Source organism: Artemia franciscana, unplaced genomic scaffold, assembly GCF_032884065.1.
Source record: "Artemia franciscana unplaced genomic scaffold, ASM3288406v1 Scaffold_209, whole genome shotgun sequence".
NCBI classification, from domain to species: Eukaryota; Metazoa; Arthropoda; class Branchiopoda; order Anostraca; family Artemiidae; genus Artemia; species Artemia franciscana.
This window is the reverse complement of record NW_027063105.1, coordinates 975,007-984,656: the sequence shown is the minus strand read 5'-3', so window position 1 is coordinate 984,656 and position 9,650 is coordinate 975,007.

The window sequence follows — 9,650 nt, the reverse complement described above, 5'->3', positions numbered from 1 at the left end:
CCGGTAGGTTAACTGCTGTAGTCGCCATTTCTTTTTTAAACTTAAACCAGTCTGCCTTCCTAATTATGAATCTTTTCTTCTTTGTAGTTGTATTCTGAGAGGAATTTGATTGATTAAGGTGTATAAGAATTGGCTGGTGATCACTAATAAGAACATCTTGATATGGGGCATAAACAGTACATTTGTTAAAATTTGATGGATCAACAAAAGCAAGGTCGATGGTAGTAAATTTACCAGTGTTTAGATTCAGTCTGGTTGGGAGACCTCTTGGGGTTGCTAGACAAAGTCTTGAATTTCACATAAGACTTTCAATACTTTTTCCAGCCGTGTTTACATTTGGGCAGTAACACCAGCTTCTGCTATGAGCATTGAAGTCCCCCACTATGAGCAGCATCTCATTATTTAATGTTGAGGTTTCTATTCCATTCAGAAAATTATCAAGTCCAGCTGCAGAGGCTGTATATGTTAACTATGTTCAGTTTTAATTGATTATCCAAAAAGATCTTGCAGCCAAGTGCTTAAATCTTTTCGATGTGTTCCTCTCTAAAGTTAATAGTAATCTCAGTAAAAGGTAGCCCACTTCTAATGCATATTAAGACACCCCCCTTTTGGGAGTCCAACCTATCATATCTGAGACAGTTGTAATTTTTGAATTTTGGTTGTGAACTATGAAAGGGCTTAAGGCAGGTCTCTTGCAAGCAAATAATATCCACCTTATTATCATTACAGAAACTCTCTAATAAAAATTTCTTTTCATTTTTGATGGAGTTGCAGTTCCATGCTAAAATTTTTTAAAAATCAATCATTTCTGGCTAAGAATTTGGTTCATTTGTATTACCTGGTTTATCTCATTTCTTTTTATACGAATGTTTAGTTTTTCAACCAATTCACACAGTTTATTAATTTGATCTGTTAGAGGTAGTTTTTCTAGGTTCAATAGTTCTGGGCTCAGCAAAATACCCAAGGTGATTTTCTTTTCTGTTTGTTCTGCAATATAGCTAACATCGTAGGCTGATGGTTTTGGGTTTAAGAGCTGGTCCTGTTTTTTGTTGATAACGTCTGCATAACTTCTAGATGCTTTGGTGGCTCTTTTGTAGCTGATTTGGTTTTTTTCCGCAATTTCGAGAATATTTTTATTATGCATTCTTATAGGACATTGTGATAATGTAGAGGCATGTGACCCTTTGCAGTTTGCGCAAGTGTAGGAGTTTGTTCTGTTTTGAATGTCTTTGTTTTTTGATTGACAGACTCCTGAGTCATGATTTCCAGCACATCTAAGGCATTTAGGCTGCTGTGCTCTGCAGTATTTCTGTACATGTCCATATCTCTGGCATTTATGACACTGCAGTATTCTTCTTACATATGGTAGCACTTCTCTTTTTCTTCCTGCAGACCAGACAGAGGAAGGTAGACTATTGCTTTCAAAAGTCAGCATCACTGCATAGCTATCTTCTAGAGTTTTGTTGTCTCTATTGTACCATTTTTGTCTTTCTGCATTTAGAATCTTGACAGGAGCCTGAGTCATTCCTATTAGGTCTTCTGAACTGTACTCTTTAGGAATTCCTTTGATGATTCCTCTTACTGTTATTGCCTTTCGAAATATCGTAACGTCAGCATTGGCTATTTTAGTGGATTTTAATAGTTTGGAGGCTGATTCCTCATTTGCTACATATATTGTGCCCTTTTCTCGCAATTTGTCGACTTCATAATCAAATTTACTACCTTGTAGCATTTCTCTTAGGCTATTTTCTAGTATTTTATCACTGGGGATTCTTTGTCCTGCCATAACAATGTCCATTTGCAGCTGTATCTTCATTTCTATGGGTTCCTCTTGTGTTATATTAACATGGTAATCCTTATGTTGAGGATTCCTGAGTTCCAAACTCTTCTTCTTGGCTTGGTTGGGGCTAAGTCCTGGTGATGTGACTCTTCTTTCCCTCCCAAGATCTTAGCTCAGTCCAAGCCTGGAAAATTCAGCTTCAATGTGACCATCAACAATCTTGGGGTGTACTGCTTGTGAAAGGATCCTTTCTTCTTCCATTTCTTCCTGTGCAGTATCCTCTTCACTTGTCAACATTAGTGGAGCATAAGTATTATGGATTGGTAGCGGGTTGGGTAACATATTGTAGAGCATAGGTTTTCTGTTGTCAATGTTAGGTACAAATTCATTCATTGTAGCCTCAGGATTAGGCTGAGGGGCATGAATATATACTTTTTGTCCAATTTCCAGGTAGGCCACCATCAGCCCCAAGGGGCCTGAGGGCATGTTAATCTCCAGGGTGTTACCACTTCAACTGTATATAATTCACAAGACTATGTAAAATTGTACTTACAGTGCACACTGAAATGATAGAAGAAGCCAATCTATCCAACTGTGATTGGCTTAATCTTATACTCAATATGAACTAATCAAGTTCAAACACAAATTTCATTCCACTATAAATATTTTTATTAAGCTCAATATTACGATTAAACTGGATAAACAAAACAGCAATTTCACAAAATCTATATATTTGGACTTCTAGGTCAATTGATCTGTTTTTAAATCTCCTGGGAGTTGTGCATCTTGGTGAATCTCTTCTTTAGCGAGAGCTTTAGCTCTTAAGGCTGATCATCTTTTTTCCCGCTAAATTTTTGAAACAAATCACACGAATCTTAATAACGCCACTGCTTGTATCTATCCGATAGCAAACCCGTTTATGAGACTGTTGACTAAAACATAATTAGTCTGCATGTTTTTACATAATGTTAATTCAGTGGGAGAAAAAAAAGATGTATATTTGGTAAAAGCACTTTGGATTCTACAAAGATTAATTTAGATGAATTTCTTATGATTTGTAAAAGAAAATATACCCACTGCTGAGCTAAAAATACTGTTTTCTTTTGCACATCAAATTATAGGGTAATCCTATATTTTTTCACGTAGAGATTTTGATTGAATGTTTATTAAGAGCAAATAGTAGAACCTGTACGGAAAATCGAAAAATCTTCTATTTTCGAGATAGGTATCTCTTTTGAAATGTAAAGTGTGACCCTCCCAAACTTCTACCGAGACCGAGTCCGTTTGGAAATAAAAATAGTTTGGCTATTGGGAGAGCCCTTGGGTATTGGGAATTGCAAGCAGTTAGCCAGGTGTGCAAAACACCCACATGGCTATTTTTTTTATTTTTGTTCGCAAAGAATTCCTGGGCAAATTACTTGCATCAAACAATACGTGCACAATTGGTAATTTGATGTGCATATAGACTTGTTCGTGTGTTTGCGTACGTTTCTGTGCTCCTCAATCTCATTCGGCTGAATATGATGGCTCAATAACTAAGAAGACTAATCCACCATTCCATCATAAATTTACTATGAAAAAGAAGTAGCATATAAACAGAATTAAAGGAAATAAAACTAATTGATTGGATAGATAACAGGAGGAAAAGTTTGTAAAACTAACAACAATATAGATACCCGTACTATTGAACGTATTTTGGAAGAAAGATATCCTCTCACAGACATACAGGTTAAAGCACATAACAAAAATTGTATTGAAATACAAGAAAAGCGCCAACAGTAAAAAGTTCAGGATTTTCCAGAAGGAATTTAAAAACCCTCGTCCATCGTATCTGCTCCCGTTAAAAGGCAACAACGAAAACAAACAGCCTGTACATGAAAAAAGTAAGCTACCCAAAGAAAAAGGTTGAATGTTTGAGAGGCTTTTTACTCTCGGAAATCATATACTTCAGGTGGGTAGTACCCAGCATGGCAGAAGTTTGCCAAGCATAGCAAAACAGTGAGAACGGTACTAAGAGTGAATGATCTGTGCCTAGTGTTGCATAAGTATCCCAAGCATGGCAGATGTGTGCTAAGTCTGGTACAAGATCGTGATTTTATAGCAGTCTGGGAATGTACATTATACGAATAGGCTACTGAGTTAAGTAATCGAAAATTAAAGAGTCATTTGAAACAGACGGACAAATAATGAAGTCCTTCAATAATCTTAACATGAAACGGTCAAACATTACAGTCCATGCATAATTGACTGAAAATGAACAGACATAAAAATAAATAATCACATCAAACATAAAAGTAATGGGTACTACTATATACAAAAATTGAATCCTCAATGATTGAAAGTTAAAATGAGCGCTAAAGTTAAACCAAATCAGACAAAATTTCTACCCATAGGAGTTGGGCTACAGTTCCCCTTCTAACCTTAAACCAAAATAAAAATTGTCGCTGAATAAAATCTGTAAACTTTAATTGTTGATGCTTTCTGTAATTAGTATATTAAATATTAAGCAATTATACATTAAATATTCCGGTCATTTTCAATAGTTCCTTCCTGTCACCTTGGTTTTTATAGGGAGTTTATTATTTACTTTTTGTCAGTATTTTGGAAACTGAAGCACACTGTGTTTCAAACAAAAATGACAAATAGTTTCATTCGTTTTGGGCGAAAACTCCACCATTTTTGACATCATTTTTGAGGGGCTTTTAGGATATATTCTTATGTCCGTAAGTTTTGTGTGAAAACTAACACTTTTTTTGTGCGAAAACTAAGCTTAGCTAGTGATATCTAGCGCAATGAGAGAGAAACGAAAAAATGATTGCAAATAATTTTACGGCGGAATCGTACCATGCGCGGAACAAGTGTTACAAGTGTGGTAGAAATGGGTCAAGTTTAGTTTAAGTGTGCCTAGAGTAGCATAACTGTACCAAGCATAGCGGAACTGCACCAAGAGTGGCAAAACTGTTCGGTACATGGCAGATTCCAATATGTCAAGCAGGTGGTGAATAGGTGTACTCATCGTGGAATAGTAACGGTAAAAGTTCAACCACTTCAACAAAGAATTTAATAGTTTCATTTAGTCAATCAACTGCACTATCTAAGATATAAATATTAACAAGATGAAAGCTATTTTTCTTATAATAAGATTAGGGCATTAACATTATTTTGTGTTAGGGCGAGATGCACAAGATTTGGGAAAGAGACTTAATGACGCTTTAATTAAATACCAAAAATGAACGAATCGTACAGAAAACGTAAAAATTGTAGAAAAAAACTATAAAAATCTAAATATTCAGCCCAAGTTATATACAAGAAATCTATCAAAAAAATAAAATTGTTTTTATCAAATCTATTTAATATACTTCTGACCAGATAAGAAACCATTATTTTTGCACATCGACGAAGAATGAGACAGAAATTTATTGAGGAAAAAGGAATTTTCCTTACCAACATGTTTTAACATATTTTTTTTTATTAAACATGAAGATTCATCTATTCCAAATCAAACCAAATTATCTCTTCAGAATCACTGTTTTTATGTATAGAGTTCCCGGTAAATTCACTGTTGTCTCCCCATCCCTTATCTGCATTTTTTTCTTGTTGTTCACTTCAACTAGGCTCAACCTTCTTTTTTTCCTCTTTTTCTTTCTTGAGACAAGCTTGTGTCCTTCGGTTGGCGGGCTGTTGTACATTTTCAGACACAGGCTCTCTGATTTCCATATTCCTTTCAACCCTTGAGTCTAAAATTTCAGTAAGTAAGGATTCATTCCAGAAGACTTCAAGCTTCGGAAACATTTTTTCCCAGTATTCTTTCGATCGGTGAACTGTAATTATTTCCCTATCGTCAATAGAGTTATAAACTATTAAGTGGCTTATCATTTTATCCAGTTTCTCGAGTTGGCCTTATATCTGGGCGAAATACCTGTGATTTTTTTAAGCTGAAGACCTTCACTGGATGATCCAAGAGAAAATCCCTTAATTAAATTTTTTGACTGAGTCACATCAAAAATGGTTTTGAACTCTAGTATGCTATGCACAGTTTTTCTCTATAGGTGTGCCATTAGGGAGCAATCCATTTACAGATGCAGCAAGATACTGATGCTGTGGATGCACACCGAGTCTATTTGATCTTCCTTTATGACTTTTAACTAGAATTTGTTTTCATATGCTTCTAGTGCCATTACTTCTAAAGCCCTTTTTCATTGCGGCTGAGTAGAATCTAGGTCCCAAGTTTCGAATTTGCTTATAATTGGTGCAACTCTGGTGCTGTTTTTTCTGGTTGCAATTCTGTAGAAGTGACTGCTAGTTATTCTCTTATATCTTTCTTCAACCCAATTGCCATTTTTGGATTGGCCCTTGATAGTGTTAAACAAACAGCTTATACTAGCAAAATTCAATTTTAAATACTGGTCAGTATATTTTTGTATGCCTTAATTTATTTCATTATAAGTCATGTCTGGTTTATTGCAATTTAGTCCACAGTCACGATCACCAAAGTTATTTATTTGCATTTTTTTACTTAGCAACGTATTTTCCTCCAAGAGCAATATTATAACTGGTCAAATCACGTTTAGATCTTAAACAAAGTTTAGCCATTTTATTACAATATTTTTTTGTTACTCCAGAAGGACTAGGCCCAAAAATATTTTTCCAAGTTAATTGATGTCATTTTGGACCTGAATTATAAGCAAGACTCGCTCCATTAACTCTTCCATGGTATCAACCTTGTTTAGAACGGCTTATTTGCTTTCCTCGGACGAATTTTGCAACAACTGACAGGAAGCTTTCAGCTAATTTTGTAGTTGCGTCATTTCGAAGCTGCTCTGCTTTTCGACGAATAGTATCGACCCCTGTCATAACCTCTTCAAACACATACAAGGGAAAAGTATTCAACTGACAGCTATTTTACCGTTCATGGTCAATTCAGCAGTCTTAGGAAAGCCAGAATCACATTTTCTGTGGTTCCCGAATGGTACGGACCTCTTTTTAACAAGTTTTTCAAATCTTCCGCTTTTCCATTGTTTTCAGAATTTATTTTTATCGCAGCACTTAAATTTTGTGTCAGTTGCTGGATAATTCCTTTGGGAAATTTTGTGTCAGTTGCTGGATAATCCCTTTGGGAAGAAATTTTGTGCACAAACCTTTTTTTTGCACAAACTATATAGATGGGCTGTATATTTTTTTGTGACTTGATTTGCACATTTATGTTTCCGTATGTTGGAACCGTAATAGTTGTTGGAACTCTCTCTACTACTTCTCTGTAAAGGTTTTCTCCCATTTTACTCTCTGTAACTTGTAACTTTCTCTTTACTCTCTTCTTTAGAGTCTTATGGTAGCGTTGGCCTACAATCTGGGGTTCGACCGGTCGAGGATGCCAAGCTTCTTCAACTTTTATAAAGTTTGTGTGTTGAGTATAAAAATGTTTATTTACACATATAATACAGTAAATGTACACACAACGAGGAAAGACACAGAATAAGAACTGAATAAAGTACTCTAAAACGGTCGCTTCTATTCAATAAATCAAGGGAATAAACAACGAAGCATGTGACAGGAACTGACCTAGTTTAATCTATCAGTTACGGCAAATACTCAGAATGTATTTTATTAATGTAGTCATCTAGAAAATGGGAGTTTCACAGAGCTTGAGAATTTAATTATGTATCTAACCTACTTTCACTACTTTCAAAGTTTACACCAACCCCACTCTCCCCTACTTCAAAGACGGTAAAAAGCTACACAGAAAATGGGTTAATGATTGGGTAGTGACTTGACTGGATAATTCTATGCTGTAAAATCACAAGAAAAGGCTTCACACATGATTCTTAATAAATGTCCTACTTTTGCCAGAAATCCCACGAAACTATGCGAAAATTAAGCATTTTATAAAATTTCAGGTGGGCCCGGGCCCAAAGGCCCCCCCATGCGTACGTGTCAGGATTCAGGTATCATTCTTAAATAATTGGAAAAAATTCAAACTTTAGCGTAAAGAGCGAGGTATTAAAGAGGGGGTGAACCTCCTCATATTACGTTTATGAGGAATTTTGCCCCCTCATCTATACTTTGCTCTTTACGTTAAATAATTTTGAATTTTGTTAAATAAAGGCCAATATAAGAAATAATTTGTCTGTATTATTTTCCAGCCAATCTTAGCATTTAATTTTACCTTAAGCAGCTTCATAACTTTGATTTTTATATGATAATAAACCAAAGATATCGTATGTCTTCTGCTTTTTTCAACTTAAAGTAAGGAACATCATTAAACCTTAAAACAGTCATTTGAAAATTTCTCAACTTGTAACTTTCATTTATAAGAATAGTTTCGACCTCTTTGGCCGTTTCGTTACTATGTCTTTTAAAATTAGTTCCGCAAATATCGCGAATTAAAGTTGCGTGGAAGAATCTTTCCATGGAGATATTCATCGTGGGGGAAAGGAATTCTCCATGGAGCGGGAGCCAGATTTCCCGCCATTATTAAAAATACGATCAGCGATTAAATAAAAACAAGTTTTTTACTTGAAAGTGAGAAGCAACATTAAAACCTAAAACGAACAGAAAATAAAATATGAAATGGGTTGCCTCACCTCACTATCTCGCATTAACACTAAAGTTTCTTTTTTAATTTTTAGTAGTTTATCATTCTAATTAAACAGCCTTTTTGATTCAGGTGTCATTCTTAAAAAACTAGAACAAAAATCAAACTTAAGTTATAATTAGTTAAAAAGGTAAAATTAAAATGCAAAGTTCATTTTAATCATTCATGTTTGGCGAGCCAAAGTCAACATTAGCATTAATTTAAAAACATTAAAAAATAAATTAACAAAAATTTTTTTTAACTTAAAGTAAGGAGCAACATTAAAACATAAAACGAACAGAAATTATTTCCTATATGAAAGGTGCTGTCCCCTCCTCAACCCTCCACTCTTTTCAAACTTCATTCAGGTTAATCACAGAAGCTGGGGTAAACAAAAGGGCTAGCAAACTCAATCTAATGATTAACATTTGCAAAACTTGGGATTGCGAGGTTTGTTTGACTGTTAAAATTTGTAACCAAATGATTTTTAATCAACAAACTGAAAAAGAAATTAAATACCTGGACTAAATGAAAAAAAAAACAAGCCCTTTTTTGAAGATACTACCATGAAAAGATTGCTTTATCTAAAATTTTATGCGAAAAAAAGAACAGGCAGGTACCCCCTTCCAATTGAAGTCACTTCAACTGTAGAATACCAATTTAACACAAAACTTCAATATTTGATCTCGTTTCTTATTCCTTCCATATTTTGTGTTTTCTGTTGGAGCTTTTGAATTATTCTGAGTACCAATTTGGTAGCACATAGACATTTATCTTACATTTTCCTGATTTCACTAATAAAAAATAAAAAGTTACTGGTTGAAACTTTTTTTAATAGCTACCACAAGCAAGGCCATAATAAGCTCATCACTTTTTATTATAAGACTTATTATTTAAAACTTAGCATGTTTTTAAATAAAACACTGTTAAAAGCGTTATCTCGTTTTATTGTAATGGGTCTAACGCCTGCTGCAGCAGCTGAAAAAATACTTTCACACTAATTGTCAGTTTTAAAGGAAGCAAAAGATTTGGTTTTATCTTCATACCAAAACACATTAGTTGCTGCGCTTCTGCTACAGTCATCTGAAAAGTCTAATATACTTTTCAAAGCAGTCGTTATACCTATTCATTCAATACAATTTCCAATGATAATATATTCAGCATTTCTAAAAAAATTAAATCCATTATTTGCTAAACTAGCTTCATCATTAATTTGCACGTTTGTTCCATTTAATCGTGTTATTTTCACTTTGCATAGACGTAACTATCACTTGGAAAAATCCAAGAATTCACACCTTT